The following is a 19,819-nucleotide window of genomic DNA, read 5'->3' on the forward strand; positions in this document are numbered from 1 at the left end:
ACACTGCTCAACTTTGTTTCTTTACGTTTTGGAGATTAGTGTGGAGTAGCATAATTTTGGTGCCTGTGGACAATTGATTTTCCACATAGAATGAGTGAATGTGCAAGTCAACATTCACCATTCAGTTTTACATATTGATTCACTATGCTAGGGTCAAAAATGAAATTACATACTTTTTAAGGATAACAAACATTGGCTCATGAGTTGAAAATTTTTTTGTCACTGGTTATTTTAAAATTTCCCCTTAAAAACACACCAGGTGCTGTATGAAATAAAAACAATATTTGGCTTGACGTTGTACGTTTATTTTGCTCACTGAAAAAAAAGTTCATTGAATTTACTTGATTTTATTTGTACATTGGTCCCACTTGATTAGAATGTGGCCAACTGACATAATTCTCCCCTTTTTCTCAATTAATTATTGCTTGCCAAGCCAAAATATTTTTTTCACATTAGACTGTTTAAAAGAATATTGATTCCACACATTTGTCAAGTTTCCGTAATACCAATTTATTGTGTAATGTTAAAGTAATTTCATCATGTCCATGGTACCTGATTTTCAACTGTAACTCCAACTAGATTTCTTAATGCTAATATTATTCAAAGGTATTATGTAACTTTAAAGCAATTTCATTATGTCTCTGGTACCCAAGTTAATCTAACTTGATTGTGAAGTTAACTCTATCCAAATGTATTATAGACATCGGTTCCATGTTCAAGTGCAAATATGGCAATAAGCAAAAAACAAAAAAACAGTTCTTGCACAAAAATTATTTGTATTTGGTCAAAGAATATTGTACAACTTAGATATTGGACTTAGAATCCACCCAGAGCCTGAATGCAAAACATTACAATAACAGTGCAGGTCAAACAAATTTAGGGTTTTTCCATGCATATATATATATTTTTAATAAGTATATAGCAATAATCCAAGACGGTGAACATGGAAAACTGCATCCTGTCCGTCTCGCCCTAACACATTGGTAACAGCACACTGATAGTCTTTGATACTGATCCTGGTGAGTGAGTTGCTTTATAGCTCCATGACAACCTGGAGTGCTTTAAAGGTGGACGGGAGTTCAGGAGGGTAGTTTAGGCTCAGACAAAATGGGAGCCGCAAATGCAGTTTTCTGCAATCTTGCAACACCATCGTCCCCTTGAGGACAGTCCCGATGTGCACGGTTTATACGCTGGTGTCCTGGTCTTTGATAACCTGTTTTCCCACTGTGGTTTCCTTAGTGGATCCCTGGCTGAGAGCTTAATGATCTGCAACCTGTCAAATGCACAGTCACAAAATCAAACAAGATGAGAAATAAAATACACATATGCATTATAAATATTATACAAAAATGTCTACAGTCAACAATAAAGTCAGATAAAGTCAGCAATGTGCACTTGCAAAATGATGGGATAGGTCTGAAGGGAGCCACTTTGAGTAAAATCTTCCCTAACATAACATGAAGCACACTCACATGCTAGGTTGTGAAAGTTGTTAGTGTGTGTAATTCCTGCTGTCTATACAGCCTGTGAAGTGATCCCTTAATAGCACGACTACATTGTAAGACATGGACGACAAATTCCACAGACCTGGTTCTGAAGTTCAGATGAAGCTAATATGAGGCTTCAACAGTGAGTTAGAAAATCCTTTGAAAGTTAGTTTTTTAGTTATCTCTTTTTGTTTCCTTGCTGAACAGATACGTCCTAGTGGTCACATGCAGGTTTCTTGTTGGGACAAAACACAGATAACAAACCTACAGATGACTGTCAGGATGAAGATAGCCACTATTTTGTCTAACTCAGACTTCTGAGGCCTCAGTAAATTTATTTTATATATATATATATATATATATATATATATATATATATATATATATATGATATATATATATATATATATATATATATATATATATATATATATATATATATATATCTGAACTTCAGAATGTATTTTTGCACAGAATGAGGACTTTTGATTTTGACTCCCATCTCTTACATTGTAGTCATGTTAGGAAGAGATTTCTTCACAGCCTTTATGGACAGGAGGAATTACACACTAACAACTCTTTCAACCTTAATATGGCATTTGAATGGTGTGCTACCATGGACAACTATCTTAATTCAATTCAAGTTTATTTGTATAGCACCATATCATACAACAGCAGTTTAGAGCGCTTTATATAAAAACATAAAATAGCAAAATGTGCAAATAAACAGACATCCCTGCATACATACACATAAAAATACATATACATACACAAATACAAATAAGTACAGTATGCTTGTTTGTATTACAAGTACAGTGTGTTCATTCAAGAAAAAGCTTGAGTGAAAAGGAAGGTCTTTAGTTTGGTTTTAGCAAGTCTAAGATCAGCAGGCAAACTGCTCTTTAGGTGCATAGATATTGAATGCCATCTCAGACTTTGAAAGTGCTCTAGGCACATGAGATTTCCATTTTGTGACCAGAGAGATCTGCTGTGGTTATAAACTGACAGCATGTCTGAGATGTACTGTGGCGCTAGACCAGTACTTAAGTGCTTTGTAAACCAAAAGGGTTGCAACAGAAAGAGATTTTCACAGTACGATAAGTGTCTCAAAAATATTTTTTTTTGGATGAACAAATGCTTTATTATAATTTCACAAAATAGTATGTCCTGAAAGACATGTAACTTGAAAGTTGGAAGTCGTCAGCGGATAGCGAGATGAGAAGCTGCGTGTCATCTGCATAGTTATGGTAGCTGATGTTATGTTTGCTGATAATGTAGCCAAGGGGAAGCAGGTATAGGTTAAATAGAAGAGGACCCAAGATGGAGCCCTGCAGGACCCAACACAGTAATTCATGACTGTTGGAGTGGAAGTCCCCAAGTGTGACAATGACATTTCGATTTTGCAGGTAGGATTCAAACCACTGTAGAACTGTGCCAGACAGACCCATCCAGTTTCTTAGACTTTCCAGCAGGATCCCAAAATCTACTGTGTCGAAAGCAGAGCTAAGATCTAGGAACATTAAAAAATAATTTTTTTTTTTTTTTTTTATTGTCACTGTTGATCTTCACGTCATTAACAATTTTTAAAAGAGCAGTTTCTGTGCTATGAGACGGGTGGAAACCAGACTGAAATTTAACATTAATAGTTAACAGATAACAGTTCAGTTGCTGTTGTACAATCTTCTTGAGCTTACTCAGGAAGGTGAGGTTGGAGATTGGCCTACAGTTGTTAAGTGCATGTGGGTCCAGGTTGTTCTTTTGTAGAAGTGGTCTAATGGAACTAGTTTTCATGCAATTGGGACAGATACCAGTCTGTAGAGAACAGTTTACTATTGACAAGATGCTCTGTCAAACAGATTTTAAAAAAGGATGCTGGAAGTAGATCGTGGGGCTCTTAGAGGACTTGAGTCGATTTATAGCATCAGTGATATGTCTGGAGTCTACACTGGAGAAATGCTTGAGACCATCGGCAAGCAGTGGTGGAGATATGTCATAGTTAGCAGTGGAATTAGTAACTGGGATATTGCGCCTGATAAGACTGTTGTCGTTAAAACATGATGCAAATTCGTTGCATTTGGCAGATGAGAAAGTATCAGAAGAAACAGCAGGGGAGGGGCTAATGAGTTTATCAGTGGTTGAAAACAGGTGTTTCGGATTGTTTTTATGTGTGTTGATGAAAGTTAAGAAGAATTCTTTTCTGGCCTGTTTCAAGCTTTTGTTGTAGTTGCTGAGGGTAATTTAGAAATGTCCAGGTCAATGTGCAGTTTGGTTTTTCTCCACCTCCTCTTGTTTTTTTGTAGTCCCTATGGAGATGCTTTATGAACTAAGCATTTCTCCACAGGGCTTAACATTGGCTAGAATTATTTTTTTTTGGATCTTAGTGGTGCAGCATTTTTGATACTTTCTAACTTTCTAACGGGAGCGATTTGAAGCGATCGGCAAATTCATCATTCATTCAGCTGCTCTCAGATAAAGGCAACGTGGAGGACTTTGCAGTAAGAAACTGAGTTTGAAAAGACTCCCGTGATGTTTAATAAGATATGAAACATAAAATCCTAAAATACTGAACCTTAATAAATTAGACTCACCACGTAGTACAGGTAGTACTGAGTCCCATGCCTCTTGTCCTAAATCAACACTGTCATCCTGGTCAAGACAGAACAGCAGAAAATGTTATTTGGTTAGAATCCTTATTTCTCACTCATATGTTAGCAGCAATATGTACAGCAACAGAAAAGTGTTGTTTTTTCAGAATGCATTCTTAGTGTTTGGTCTCTCTGTCCTCTCTTTACGAATATGGTGGTAATTCTGCATTTATATGAAAACAAGAATAACAGACATAAGAATACTATACAGTAGCAATTTAGGAAGTTACACCAGTTACGCTACTATGAAAGTTAGTGAGCTGAAGTAAAATTGTATTAAGTATTGATTGGTACAGCAGCCGAAAAATTTCACAACTGATGGTCTCTTGTCTTTATTACTTGAATACTTTATTTTCTAAGATTAATTTATGTTATATATTAATTGATTGTGCTTGTTTTAAATATCACGATCATAACACCTTTGAATTATTTGTTTTCTGCAGAAGTATCCTATCATATCTATTTAACTCTGTCCTATTTCAATTATCTATACAATCACAAAATAAATGTCATTTTAAACATCATTTTACTTTTCCAACTTCTTGAAGTTTTTGCATAAGCTTAAGAGAAATCAGGGTATTTCCCACCTATTTAAATCTGAGACAGCTCATCCAAGTGTTAATTCAAACATACAAACAGGCATGTTTTAAAAAAAATTATTACAATTATTAAAGCCATTTGAATACCTCTACCACAGAGCCTTTGGAAGACTCTGTGTAAAGCATAAGTTAATCAATGGCCATGGCAGAATGAACACCAAGTATGTACATACAATAACAAAATGAAATGTTATTTTTGAATCAATTTGGTTTTCCCAACTGCATGGTGAAGCTTTCGAGAAATCGGGAGATTTCTCACCAAGGTATAGCCCTTCGAAATGATTCTTCAACCACCTTAAAATGCAGTTAAAAATCAAATCAAATAATTGAATATGAATAATACTCACCACTACCTTGAAGACTTTGGAGCTTCACTCAAAGCATAGCAGAAGTCAATCAATGCCCTTGGTTGGAGGAACACCAGATATCTATTAAAAAAAATCTAATGTTAACATTGGAAAATGTACAATTTGAACTGCTGCTCTCCTCTGCTGTCACCTGAAATGAAACACTCATTTATCCTCACACAGCTCTAATTGATTGTGACTGACTGAGCTGTTTGCCTCCTTGTAAAAAAAATTGTCACACAAGAGAAACAAAGTTAACCCATGTCCCTCTGGAGAGAAAAAAAATAGTGTAAGACTGTTCCATAAACTCCGACAGCACATCTTTTACACACATTTCATCAAACAGTAACAGGTAAGGTTTTAAAAGCTATTTGAGGGCTAATGTTAGCGTGGCTAGTGAATCGTAACTTAGCTAACATTTGCATTAACATTAACTAGCTCAAGTTGCTTACTGGCAGATAAACTGGATAACAGCTTATCTGTCTGTTAATAATGCATATTATCTGTCTGTTAATAATGCATATTAACAGACCATCTCTATGTTTGATTGATTTGATAAGTTTTAAGCTTTAATTACCTTCACTGAGTAGAAAGCTCTGGAGGTCCACTACAAATCCTCTGACATCAGAGAGAAAATGGCACAGTGTGAAACGGTCCTTGGCTGTTGTTGAGTCTGTTCCCAGGAGGCGCCCCGGCAGAGCTTTCAACTTTGAACAAAACATAACTTCTTCAATTTATCTCAACGTGATTGAGACAAGTATAATTTACATCTATCAAGATTAAAATAATTCTACAAGATTGAAATATGTTTGAAAAGGAAATATAAATTAATTGTGTAGTAGGCCTATAGACAAACTATATTTGTAAATTTAACACCCCCCCATCTTCCCTTTTTTCAGTGTGGAGCATGAAGATCTTCAGTCTCCAAAGGAGGACACCTTTTTGCTATACGAGTTACTGGCCAAAAGTGCCTGCAGAGCATAATATATGGTCTCATGTGCAGGGAGCTCCCATGCCAATGGTCTGAGCATATACACACTCATACTGTATAGACATGTGCACACACACACTGCTATTTTCCTTCTATAACATGGATGATGTACTAAAGTCAGTGTGTGTCAGGAGGTTTAAATTCATAAACTTTCTTCATATCAGTTCATGTTGGACTTGCTCAGCTTTTATGTGGTTAAATGTAACCATGCATACATGCAGGTAGACAAAACATAAAAATCTTATGAATGGCAGCTTGTATTCCCTCTACAAAGAACTGCTCTTCACAAACCACACACATGTTGACTCAGACTCTCATACAGCAATTTCTGATATCAAACTGGGTCTCCAAATCTTGGATAGCTTTTATTAAAATTTATTTTCTCTTTTCATATCAATCCAAGTCTATTCATACATAATAATGTGATAAAGACAGCTGCATCATTGTGATTCATTGTAAGACTATGTGTGTTTTTAGGTTGAAATCCAATAAGCACGGATATGTCATAAATGGAGTGTATTTTTACATTTGTGTGTGACTGTATGTGAGTGCAAGAGAGTACACAAAACACCCAGGTTCAAAGACGAAGTGAATAAAAAGGCCCAAGATGATAAGGCCACTCTGAGGCTCCTTATGGAGGAGAAATGTCACACATAAAGAAAGGAAAGCAGAGCAGAGAAACAACAGCCTCCACAGTGAGAGGTGAAGTATCCTGAGATTGCACTCTGAGTAGAGGTAAAGGGGCATCTGATCACATGTATGTACGTTTTTGTGTGTGTGTGCATTTGGATGGGGGGAGGTTAATGTTGTTCGTGACTAGTAGAGTCATTTCAAAGGGCTAGAGGCGCGGCTGAATGATGGATTGGAGGCTGAAGGGGCGAGCAGATGGGTAAGTAGAGAAAGTGAGGTTAAGTGGCAGTTAGATGTTGCAGATCTAAGCAGATCAAGAGTAGGGGACTGTGTGTGAGAGGGAGAGAGGGACCGAAAGCAGTTACACAGACATGCTATATTTCAGAGAGTGCCACCAAGACATAATTATAGTGTGAATATTGTATTTGTAGTGTGAATATTGTATTTGTGACAGATTTCACACATTTTATATCAATATGTTTGACATTAGCTTTGGATGGTGGTGCAGCTCTTTTAGCTCCTCACTTCCTCTAATGGCATGTTCTCACAGTGAGCAACATGACTGACACTTCACTACCAGTCAACTTTATTATAGTGGAAGTGAGTGACCATGTATGTGAATGATGAGCAAGCTTGTTAGTCATGTGTAAATGTTTCCTGTTCATCAGCAGCCTTAAAAAGTCAATCTGCACACTCTGGTTTATGCATTGGCGTCTGTTTGATGAATAATCGTTCCACCTGGCAGAAAGAAAACCTCTTGGTATGAACTGTGACAAGTTAGACATTCAACACCACGAGAGCGCAGCCTTAATAAGCACTTGCCACCTAGCTAATACAGCTTGTTGAAACAATGCAATATTTATGAAAGCCAACATATCCAAATGGGAATCTGGTCAAAAACATGCAGTTTCATGGAACACTAACTACAATGATAAAATAACTACACTAACAATATACAGCCACGCTATTGGCTCTGTGAGGCTGCACAGTGGTATGCTAACATCACCATCCTAACATGTTCACAATGACCATGCTAAAATGCTGATGATTAGGAGGTAATATTTCCCACATTTGGCATCTTAGTTTAGCATGTTAGCATGCCAACATTTGCTATTTCTCAATAAACACAAAGTACAGCTCAGGCTGATAGGAATGTCATTCATTTTGCAAATTTTTGTCATAAACCAAAGTGTTGGACAAATTACATTTTTGACGTGAGAAAAAGTCAGGCGCTCACCAAAGGCAGTAGGCGTCATCCTATGGGGACCTTGCATATCTGTACAAAACGTCATGGCAATCTATCCAATAGTTGTTGAGATATTTCAGTCTGGACCAAAGTGGCGAACCTACCAACAGAACGACATTGCCATCCATTGAGCCATGCTGTAGCGTTTGTACAGTATGATGGGGAGGATGTGATCCAGGCCAGCTGGCAGGTAAGCATATGTGGCTGTGCCTCAGAGAAAGAGGCTCTAAGGGTGGAGAGGGTTGGGCCACACAGCCAGGCGCCAACATGGTTTTGGGAAGCCGGGGGGGGGGGGGTTGTGCACATTCATGTCTATTCGTCTTCTCCCATATTGTGGGCTGGCTGGCAGGGACAGGCCGTCCGGGTGGCAGGCCTGTCATGAGCCTGTCAGCGCACTGTCACAGACCATTGTGGCAGTGTGGGATTGATGTGGAACAGCAACAGGATGACTAAGGGCTGCTGGAGAACAGGAAGAGGAGGAGAGGAAGATGAGGAGGAAGAGAACTCAAGTTGCAGATAGAGATGTGAGGCAAAATGAAATTGGAGAAGAGAGGTTTTGTGAGGCTTTGCAGATCAAATGAAAATGAAGACATGACAAATTGTTGATAATTGAAAATACTCAGGAAAATGCCTGATATTCTGTAGACTGGAATGTCAACCAGTTTTTCTAATCTTTCAAGCTTAAATTAGTGTCTGTGGGACATTGATAAAATGATACAAATGCTGTGCTCTTGGATGGAGGCTCTCCCATACTCCCTCATCTTCTTCATGTGTTATCAGGAAATTCCAGGTAAAGTGTCTCTCTAAGTCAAGCTCCCATTTAACATGTGTGGCAGAAGAGTTGTTGCTTCCCATCTGGTCTGACTACGAAAAATACCGGGCAGGATTCTAATCAGAGTTAGGCCAAATCATTTTTAAAAAGTTAAAGAGCAAATAATTCAAACCATTTTAAAAATATTTAGACCACAACATCACAGCTGTGATGATGTCATGGGAGTTATTACATTAGAGAAAGGGAATACTGAGGTGACTTTCTGACAGTGATTACTCTGTATGACAAATGCCACCCAGGACCACCATTACAGACTGTGGGCACCCTGTCAAGAGCTCAACAAGAGTTCTGACACAATAAATATCTATAATCCCTGGCATGCTCCCGACTCCAACCACCTGTTACTCCAAGAAGGTTAAAACAAACAGTATTTGCAAATAAAGTCTGGTCTTAACCTCTCTTTTCGCAGAATATGCTCTCCCTTTCCTACTCGTCTTCAATTACCCTAATCCTTCCATCCACTCTGTGATTCGCCCCCCCCCCCGACAGCCGCCAAGGGATGTAATGGCTGATGTACGAAGGGTAATGGTCCTCCTCTTCCTCCTTGCACCCCTGCTTTCCTCTCCTGTTGGTTTGCTCAGTGGCTCGCCCTCCCCTAATTCAATTCTACATGCTTTTCTTGGCTTGACTGGCTCCTGTCTTCATTCAACAATTTTTCTTCTTTTCTTCTCTGACCTCCTTGCTTTCTCCATTAAATCCTTCTTCACTCTTTTTTAAACCTCATTTTTAGTCTCTTCTCCCATTCTTCCAACTCCCAGCACTCTGTCTCTTTTCTCCCCTCTTTCTGTCTCTCTTGGTTCCAGTTGCTGTGATTTTAGTGCTGCCTCTGATTTGCAACCTCTGGATGTACCCCATCTTGCTCTCCCTCTCCAGGCCGTCTGCCTCCCTCAGAGGGAGATGCTCACTGGGGCTAGGAGGGGTCACGCTTGGGTGAGGGATATCACTTCTCCCCTATCTTCTTCTATCTTTCCTTTCCTTATTCACCCTTTAACTCCCTCTCTCTTCTTTATATCTTTCTCTCTCCCTTCCTGCTCCCCTCTCTAGACATCCCTCCTTCTTCTCTTCATCCTCCTTTTCTTGCCTTTCCTCAAGTGACATAACTGATTTGCTGAATAACTCCAGAAGCACATCAAGCCAAAATCCCATTCCAAGTCTACTTTTTAAAATGTCATTTCACTCTGAGAGGCATGTATTTAGAAATAAAATTATATATATGATTTCAGCATCTCCCACATACTGCATACTGTACATATGGGACATATTTAAAGACATTTACATGCGTATATCTCTTTGCTAACACTGGAATGATTTAAGCAAGAGTGTGTGAGAGTGCTGATGAATGATTGTACATGTGTCAAGGAGATGCTGTTGTGTACACAGAACAGAACGAGAAAGAAAGAAAGAACCACAAAGAGTGATGAGGAGGAAGGAGACAAAAGAGAAGATGAAGATAGAGAGAAAAAAAAGAGGCCGGTGTGTGTTCTTGTGGGGGGCAACTGAGGGGATCGTCTTCCCCCCTCTGCCCCTCCCTGGCCCCAGCCAGAAGCCTCTGGGGGTCCCTGGGTTCCTGAGGAAAAACATCTCGGCCCCCAATCACCCCTGAACCCAGAGCTGGGCTGTTTACCTTGGCCTGGCTGCCTGACAGCTTTACTGATGTTACATACAGGCACACAGGGACCCTGAGTCAGAGAGGGAGCAGGAGCACAGGGGAGGAAGGGAGGGCAGAGGAGGAGGAGGAGGAGGAGAGCGGGATAGATGAGGAATGGAGGAGTGAGGATGGAGGACGAGTGACAAGGATAGAGGTGAGGAAGAATGGCACAAGTTGACGTGAAAGGTGGAGAATAGAGAGGGGAGAAGGTGGGAGAGTGAGAGGTGTGAGGGAGCAAGAGTGTTAGCTTACTCTGATCTTAATCACCACAATCAGATCCATTTGGGGAGATCTCCAGAGGAGAGAGCTGTTCAGAGTACACACCAAGAAGAAATACTGCCAGCAAAAAGTCTGCACTAGAAATACAGGCATTCATTTTCATCAGCTTTCTAAGTAGATCACTGTGTATATAAAGCAATATCTTGTTTTTATGATCATTGCTCAATGTAGTATGTGAGATTTGAAAAGCAAATGTGGAATTGAGACTCAATATTTTTACAGGAGGAAACATTACTCATTAGTGTGGTGTAGAAATGTATATGCACTTTCCAAAGTGTTCATAGGGAGCGAATGGGGCAGGGAGGGGCCTACTGCCACTCACTATGCTGACATAAGTATACCATATCTATTTTAAATAAATGAACATTATCAATTTGGAAACAAAGCATTGCATCATGGAAACTTGCGTTCATTCAACTAAAACAAATCCGAATTATGAGTTAGGGAGGCTGATTGTGAAATAGGAAGCAGAATTTAGTAGGAATTCAGTAGAAACATCCCAGATGGCCTGTTTTTTTCACAGTCAGTGGAAGAACAAAAAAACAAGGTTAACACTCCTTTTGATGATGATTTGAATTTGCATTCATCCTTCATCCTTTCAGGACAAAACTTCCCCTCATGCCTGGCAGTTTGTCTATTTGTAGGCGTTTGTTTGTCCATTTCTGAGCCTCAATACTGGGCTGGGCCGGGCCACAGGGGTTTCTGCGATGGGGTGGGAGGTCTACGTTTTCCAGCTCAGAGCTCTAAGTCTTGTTTGTCTGTCCTGAGCAGCTGGACAAGCTGTAATAATACAAACAGGCCTTTGAACAGGCTGCTGTGTTGTGCCGCTCTGGCTTGGGTTACATCACACACACACACAGACACAGACACACACACACACACACACACACACACACACACACACACACACACACACACACACACGACGGGCAGACTGGCAACCACATGCACACAGATTTATACCAAAAACACATGTTCACACACTCACGAACACAGGTGGACATGCAGACATGCATGCAAGCACGAATATGCACAGATACACACAACAATGCACCCTTGATCACAACTAAGTAAGCCTGCACTGATCTCTGCCTAACTGTGATTGATCATCTTAAACTCGGCCATCACTCTGCCTGTCAGCCTGTTTGTCTTCTCTGTTTGTTTGTTTGTTAGTTTGTGTGGATAGATGGGTGGCTTGCTTGTTGTTTGTTTATGGCTGATCATTTGTCACAATGAATCATTAGGGAGGGACACACACACACACACCACTGAGCCCCCTGGATTGTTTCTACCCCTCTCAAACTGATTTAGGCTTACATAAACACTTCAAGACAACTGCGCTGTCACCCTCACACACTGGAAGCTGCATCTCCGGCAGAGAAAAAAAAAAAGGGACATAGTTGAGTGCCACCCCGCTCAACTACACTGACTGATGACTTCCTCTGTCATTATGTAATGGAGTTCAGGGCTTCTCCTGCCCTGGCCAGGCCAGTGGCCTCTGGGCACACACCAGGATATGGGAGTACAGGGAATTGGTCTGTAGGTTGCAGGGTCACTACTCTTGGGATCGACATCAATACGAGTGGGGGAGGAGGGAGCAGGGGGTTGGGGGTGTCCACACGTACAGTACGTCAATGAACAGTACTGTACTGTCAGTACTTGATGAACAAAACCATTAAGATTAACATTTCTTCACTTCCTTATTGTATTGTTTTCAAAGAGTATGACCTCTACAGTAAAAGGTGTGAAGTGTCATATCAGGCTCATGCTGTATGCATGATCAGTCAACACAGTGGTCACCATGACAATACTTTTGCCGGGTCTATTTCTTTTTGGCAAACTGAACATACGACACCAGTGAAACAACCTACATTTTAGAATTGTTTAAATCTCAAGAGATATACAGTCTGGGCCCCAGTGTTGTACATCCTGGCTCTCTGGAATAGAATACTGGCATAACCCAACCGAACAAAGCTATCATTATCATGTTATTATACTAGCAAAATTTATTGTTAAATTTGTCGTGAATAAAAGCACACTTGCAAACTCTCAGATCTGGGACTTTTAATTAGTTTTTAAATACAGCTGTGCTTGATAGGCCAATCAGTTAACCCTGTACTGTATGATAAAACCCTTGCTACCAACAATTGCAAGCACATTCGTCTGCTATAGTTGCCACAATGATAAAGAAGAACATTTACACTAAAATACAACCACAAATAAACCTCAGTTCATTTATATCTTATGCTTTACTTATATTTCCTATTGCAACAGGAGTTTTCAGTCAAATAAGCTACACTGTCCTCATAGACCACGTATACCATGAGTACGGTTAAATGCAGCCAAAACTGTCTTGTCCACACAATAAAGGCATTTTGATCACTGTTCTTATTTTTATTATCATACGACAGTAACTAGGCCTTAATCGCAGCAGATATTTTGACTTGTCATAACAGCAAAAGCACTGGTGTTACTAATAATATCAACGATGGCTCTGTTCTATTCAAGTGTCCCAGTAAAGCTAGGTTTATTCTTGACGCAGTGTCCCCGGCATGAGGGTGTGTGTGCCAAATGACATTATGTCTTTTGCATCAAGCACAAACTCTCCACAAATTGTCGCAGCGCTTGGTCGTAAGCCATGACAGGGTGACAGTGAGGCAGCATGCACAATACCAGGACACTGAAACTGAAGTAATCGGTAAAACCCTGTGTGGGTGTACCATGGGTGTGAAGGCTTGTAATGCGGTTGGGTCAATTCTTGTATGCTGATAAGTGCATAATATGATTTATATCACAAACTGAACATCCTGCACGGGATAAAACAATTTGATGAAAGTTGTATTTGAAACTTTATTTAGAAATGATTTGATTTAAAAGTGTATTGACTTTACCTGAATGAGAATGTGACAGTGTGCCAATGTGGAGAGAGCCAAGGAGGGACTCAGGTTGTGATCTGCCTGGATTATCCAGCCAGGGTTGTACAGAGTTGAACATCTGGTCACAAAGACAGCAGAGATAGAGTTACTCATCCCTGACAGCAAGAGAGAGACAGACATAGAGACAGATGAGTAGACAAAGTATTTTTGCAAATGATGAGTGTTAAAAAGGATGTCACACAGTCTACAACTTAGGGCTGCTAGTATGTTGATCCCACTGAGAGTCAACATCAGAACATCTTGGAGCCAAAGAGCCATATACAGTATTTCTCTGAGGAATTGTTCTACCAAATCAGCACTAAAATGGCAGCAAATATTTCACTTACACATGACAGTAGGATGTTCAATGGGATGTTCATGTAGCGCTGTGTCTGCTGAATGTGTAGTATTAGCCATATGCACCGAATGAGCTACAGTATCTGTTAGAAACTGGTTAATCCAGCTTTACTGTAAGATGTACATTCAACTCAACATTTACTTCACCCCAGTCATCGCTAATCTTAACCTTAAAATACCTATTTTCCGCTTTCCGCTTAATCTTAACTATCTCAAGGTTTATGCTTGATTTTAATCTTAAACCCAGTCTTGATTCTGAGTTACTACGATAGGCACCACTTACTGTATGCCCATGACGTTTTGTGCACCTAAACAAAGAGCAAATCTGTTTGTCTTTGGATCAAAGGATAACATGGCCAACAGCAGACATTATAATTTACTCAATAAATTGCCAACAGAAAAACACAATAGCATTCTATTTTTTGCAATATACTGTACATAGAGTATATTGTTGTAATTTATTTTGCTATTCATGACAAATCCAGCTATGGCCAAAAAAATGACAGACTCCAAAAGAGAAAGAAGAGAAAATGAGAGACAGGGAGAGGGAGAAAGGAGGGAAACAGAAGGTTTCAATGATGTCATTGTAAAAACAAAAGTGTGACTCTGTCCTGTCCTCCGAGCCCTTTGCTCCTGACCTTTTGGGATAAGTTTGTAAACTATTTCTCACTGACCTCAACATCTGACCACCCTGTCCTCTACCTGCAATAAAACAGACAGAGGCACTGCGAACGCAAGCCATTCACATCAGCAAAGACCAACAAGCAGTCCTCACAGTGTCTGCTTCAGTAGAGAGAGAAACCCTTTCCAAAAACACAAGTATGTTATCACGCTGTTCATTTGCCTACCTCTGTTAGAACTTCCTCATTTTTATGTTTCATTTATGTTGTGTGGAGATCTGTGTGTAGGTCCGAAAATGGTATGTATATGTAGTTGCACATAGGCAAGTCCTCACTCCATTCATCAGCCTCATATTTACTTGTGAATTTTTTTGGGAGTACAAATGAATGTTTTTCTGTCTCGCTTTCTGTCTCTCTTGCCACATTTTGTTTTTACATAGCATGCTAGGATTTGTTGTTCTTTGGTTTGTAACTCCTCAGCCACAGTCTTCATTAGATAATGAAGGGGAACAGTATCTGTGGTAGGAAGGTGAAGGTCACAACAGTGTTTTGAATACACACGCATGACTGGTCAGTCACCCTGTTGTGCTATGCAAACGGATTAGTCAGCAAAATCACTGCTGTATGTTCTCTGAAGGATACGCTATCTAGATGTCAGTTTTAACCTTTTTTAGTGGTTTGTGTTAGATTTGATCTCTGCCTAAAAATCTGATTATGTTTCCATTAGTTTTGTAAGTTTAAGTTAATTTATTACATTTCATTAAAATAAAGTGTGATTTAATGTTTCCATCAACTGTCTATGTGAACATATGCAAGGGAACATCAGATTACACAATTAGCACTAGTAACTCCGATAAATAGCATTTCATTGCTGCTATTGCCTTTATGTACATCTTTTTGTAAACCTGGTTGCACAAATAAGTAATTTAGTTCCAAATAAAGTTTAGTAGCAATGTGGGGGCAGCAAAACTAAGTGATTTAGTTTTGAAAAAGTAAGATATAAATAGTTAAATATTGAATAATAATTTAGTAAATGTTAATTCAATTCAAAATATCAAAGGCGAATATTTAGGGTTAAATAAAAATCTAAAGACAGATTGCGCCTTTAGTTTAAACTCTTCATTTTTATTGGTCATTATCAGTGATCAGTCAGTGATACCTCTTGTGATTGGCTGTAGGTGAGGAAGAGAAACGAAGAGGGCGGGCAGACACGCAGAGCCCAGAGGGAGCGAGCAGGCCAGAGTAAGGCGAGAGAGGGAAAGAAAGAAGGGGAAAATAGGTTAAGACGTAAACACGCACTTTTACCTAGTTACATAATTTCAGTTAATTAGGCTGAACGTTACTGCTTGTGTGTATGTGTCTGTGCAGGATTAAAGTCTGCAAGTTAATAAAAATGCGTAGCTGTTAGCCGCTAAGGTAGCGGGAGTGAAGATGCTAACCGCTTAGCTGTATGCTGCTAATTACATGTATTTGTCGCATCGGTAGCTGTAGTTCCTAGAAATTAGCTTTGTGGTTGGTAGATAAAGTGAACCCATAGACTGTATAAAACACCAGGAATTTGTGAGAGCATAGACCCATGCTAGATTCAAGTTCAGATAGACCCCACAGTGACCGCGCAAGTTGTGTGGGTCTTCTGAGATGTTACAAGTCAGCTTGCGCCAAGTGGTTTCCGGAAAAAGCCCATGGGTGCCTCTGACGAAGATTTCAGCTGCTGCCGCCTGCTACTCTCCTCTGACACAGGCTGTCGCTCCAGGATTGACACAGAAGTGTAAGTTTAACATTTGATTCATTTTCGGGTTAAGTGAAGAGGATTATGCTATGGGCCACACCGCATCCGAGTCAAGTACAGGACTGCAACGTTTGTGTGGGCCCACTTGCTGCATATAGAACTACAGTAAGATAGTTTATGTATATGTGAGCTTTAAGAGGCAGGTACTTTCAGTTAATTATTTGTGTTTTAGTTTAAATAGTTTGTAGGAATATATTGATATTTAAATTATATAACTTGGCTAATTGGTTAAGTTTATTGATCTATTTATTTATTTTTGTATATTGTAAAAAAGCATCTGTTTTCTTGTGATAAATAGGTCTGTCACAGTGCTAACCCTTGACCTATGAGAGTAGGTTGCACACTGGCTAAACACATTCTGGTTTCTGCAATTCTATGATTTATTCCATCCTGCCAGCACAATCGATCTGTAGTCCTGGTTGTGTAGCCCAGGCCTCTGTGGCTGAGTTATGTGAACAAGTAAGTACACGTGGTCATAGCATGCTAACAAAAGTAATTTTGGATCATTTTAACATGCATACTGTCATCATTCACATCAAGTAACCACTCAATTAATTTATTAATACATTAAATTTAAATTAATGTATTGGTTATCTTTATCTTAAACTGACTAAATGTTTGTTGCATGAGTTACCTTCCATATTACCTTCTGGTCATAGGTCCAAACAGGAAATGAGAGCATCAGATGGGCTTTATAGTAGAGGGAACTCAGACTGTACCATGTTCAGTAGAGTGTAGAGGGGGGGTTTCATTGTTTCAGGGAATAGTCTTTTTAAAGTACCCTTAACAATCTATATTGTTAATATTTCTATGTTAGGAAAGTTAGAATAATGATTAGAAATCGTTTTGTTGTTTTTACATAGACATGTTATTTGATTGTCTTAATTGGTTATGAACTAACTTTGGTTTGTCTGTAGGAGGTAGAAGCTCCTCAGGGGAGTTCATTGTTGGATCAGGAGTTGGGGTTAGGAGTTGGGTCAGGAGTACTGCAAGTTTGCTGCTAGCTGCCCAATAGTAATGGGCCTATTCCAGATTTATTTTTGTTGTCTGATGGATTTCCTTACGTACTTTTAGAAGCGTTGTTAGAATTCTATTTATATTAAATTTTTTAAATCAAATTTTTCCAAAACTTTCATCACATCTTCTCTTTTTCGGTGTGCCAACTTTTCAGTTTTTTTTAATGAACAGGTTGAAAATTCACAGAAAGACTGGTAGATGGAAACATACTGTGTCCATGAGATGCAACAAGGATGACTGTGCGTTAGCGAGTGTGTGTTATTTTATGGTGTCTGGGTAGGTTTTTCTTTACTCTTTAGACCTCCCATGCTTCATTGTTGTGTTGGGGTGGCATCATGCAGAAACATACCCCTCTTCTACCAGTCCAACTGGCCACCCCTGATGTTTGTTTAGTGTTTGATTGCCATGTCTAATGCTCTGTAATAATGTGGGTTTCACATTAGAAAAAGGGAGATCCACCTTGGAGAGAGAGAGACTAAGGAAAGGAAGTTTTTCCAAAAGTTTGCTGAGCTCAGGCTTTGTAGTGGAGTGACAGATGAGACAAGGGAGGGAAAAACAGATCAAGAAGAGGGGTGGAAATGAAATGGGGAAATGACTACCAAAGAAGAGCACAGGGGATGGAAAGAGGAGGGTGGGAAAGAGCAAGAGGGCATGTGGAGGCCACGCGAGCCACAAAAATTGGGTTGAAATGAAAAATTTGATAAAACCCTGCTGGCTAGCATTGGCCAGATCGAGTGGGTGGGAGGAAGGGGTGGGGATAGGGCTTTAGAGGGGCTATCGGGAGCAGCACATCTGCAAAAGCCATTAAGGAGTGTGTATGTATGCGGCGTGACGCTGTGTTTTCTCTGCCAGGCTTGGCTTGGGCCTGCGCGGCAAAACTGGGATCGGGTTTCGTCAGCATGCAGTGGGGGGCCGTCTCCAGTTGACGTGTGATGATTTAGTCAGGTGTGAGCGTGCACTTTCCAATTTGGAGGGAAATAAATTAGAAGTGATTTTTTATGATGCCTCTGTCCCAGGCTGTCTTAAGACTCTCTCTCCCTCCCGCTGTGCACTGTCAGCCCAACTGATGTGTTTATAAAGAGTGCTGCAGTGGGAGCTGCCCCCACATAATAAACACACACACACGCATGCACAGTACATAGGCTATACAAAAACACACGTGTACGTCTAGACATGACTAATGCAAACAATGGCATGCATGAAAAACACACATATGCATGAACATACATGAGAAAAACACAGTAACGGCTGTGGCTTTGCACAGAAATGCAATTTTACAAGCTGCACACAACATCACATTTAAATACTTTTCATACATGTTTGCTCTTGTGATGAGCAGTAGATGGGCAGTAGTGGAGAGAGTGAGAAATGTAACTAGCATTTCATTTTGTGAACTCTACCCTGTAACATAATCACCAAGCAGGGAAAACAAAGATGACAATGGATAAGAAGAATAGGAACAACAACAGGAACAATAACCTAAACCACAGCTGTGTCCTCATTTTCATCCTCATTACAAAAGATTCCTCTGGCTGTTACTCAAGAAAATGACCACTGTAAAATTCTTCCATGTGCAATAGCAGCTCTGGGTGATATTTAAATGGAAACAAAGAAACTCAGGTGTGTTAGTAGGAGAGGATGCAGAGCAGAACAGATCCAGGCAGAGATGATGGTTTTCTGAGGCGAGGGAGACATGTTTGAGCTCCACTGGGGTGTAGAAGATGGAAACCCAAATCCCACCCAACCCCTGACCTCTGTTTGGTTCCCTTACTTCTGCTCCCACATATGGCTCTGGCTGCCTTTACTAAATGAGTGCCTGACTTGTGTTGTCTGGTTGACTCTCTTCATGCATGTTTTTTGTGTCTCTCTGCCTGCCTGTCTTACTAACTGAACTACCAAGTAATTTAGAATTAGAGTACCATTGTTGGTCACTTTTACTGCAGAGCCCTCACATTAAAATCAGCTATTCAGTGTATTGCCTGAACAATGTTATGTCATCCATAACTGCAGAAGATACTGTACATGTAAAAAGAATTGGCCCTCTACTTTTGAAGAGTAAAATATAGATGCTAGTAGCTAAAGAAAACAAACGGCCCCAATAAATCATAACTGTCCACTGCACTGAAAAACTGCAGTTACAGGAAGTACAACAGGTCAAAGTTGAACCAGGATGAGAAAATAACCATTAATAATGATGGCCAAAAACTGCAGAAATTAAGTTGAAGTTGTAAAAAATGTAATCATCACGTTAAGAAAAGCAGTCATACTCCATTTAGAAATGGTAAAGGAGTTGCCATGGATATGACATAATGAATATACTAATTGTGTGCGTCTATGCTTGTGTCTGTTGAGGGGTTAGTACAAGTGTTTGTCTGTATGTGCATAGAAAAGCTAAGTTTAATTTCTGTCATGTCTCC

At 39.8% G+C, this 19,819-nt stretch overlaps 2 long non-coding RNA genes across 5 annotated transcripts in view; one reads left to right on the plus strand and one right to left on the minus strand.

Moving 5' to 3' along the window:
* Window positions 1-759: 759 nt before the first annotated feature.
* On the minus strand, window positions 760-17,059 carry LOC122877356. 3 transcript variants are annotated; one of them, XR_006378230.1, is made up of 6 exons: window positions 17,032-17,059; window positions 13,596-13,698; window positions 5,656-5,785; window positions 5,079-5,159; window positions 4,076-4,133; window positions 760-1,273 (listed from the first exon to the last, which is right to left on the minus strand). It is a non-coding gene; the product is annotated as an uncharacterized LOC122877356 (long non-coding RNA). The 3 variants fall into 3 exon arrangements; XR_006378229.1 differs by having other exon boundaries at window positions 17,020-17,051; XR_006378231.1 differs by having other exon boundaries at window positions 13,596-13,735; window positions 17,020-17,044.
* The window catches only part of LOC122877357, a 49,873-nt gene continuing 45,767 nt past the window's right edge, over window positions 15,714-19,819 (plus strand). The window contains exon 1 of one of the 2 annotated variants that reach the window (XR_006378233.1): window positions 15,714-16,364. This is a non-coding gene — a long non-coding RNA (uncharacterized LOC122877357). The remainder of the gene's footprint in view (window positions 16,365-19,819) is intronic. The other variant, XR_006378232.1, reaches the window with a different exon arrangement.

This window comes from Siniperca chuatsi, linkage group LG6 (genome assembly GCF_020085105.1).
Source record: "Siniperca chuatsi isolate FFG_IHB_CAS linkage group LG6, ASM2008510v1, whole genome shotgun sequence".
NCBI classification, from domain to species: domain Eukaryota; kingdom Metazoa; phylum Chordata; class Actinopteri; order Centrarchiformes; family Sinipercidae; genus Siniperca; species Siniperca chuatsi.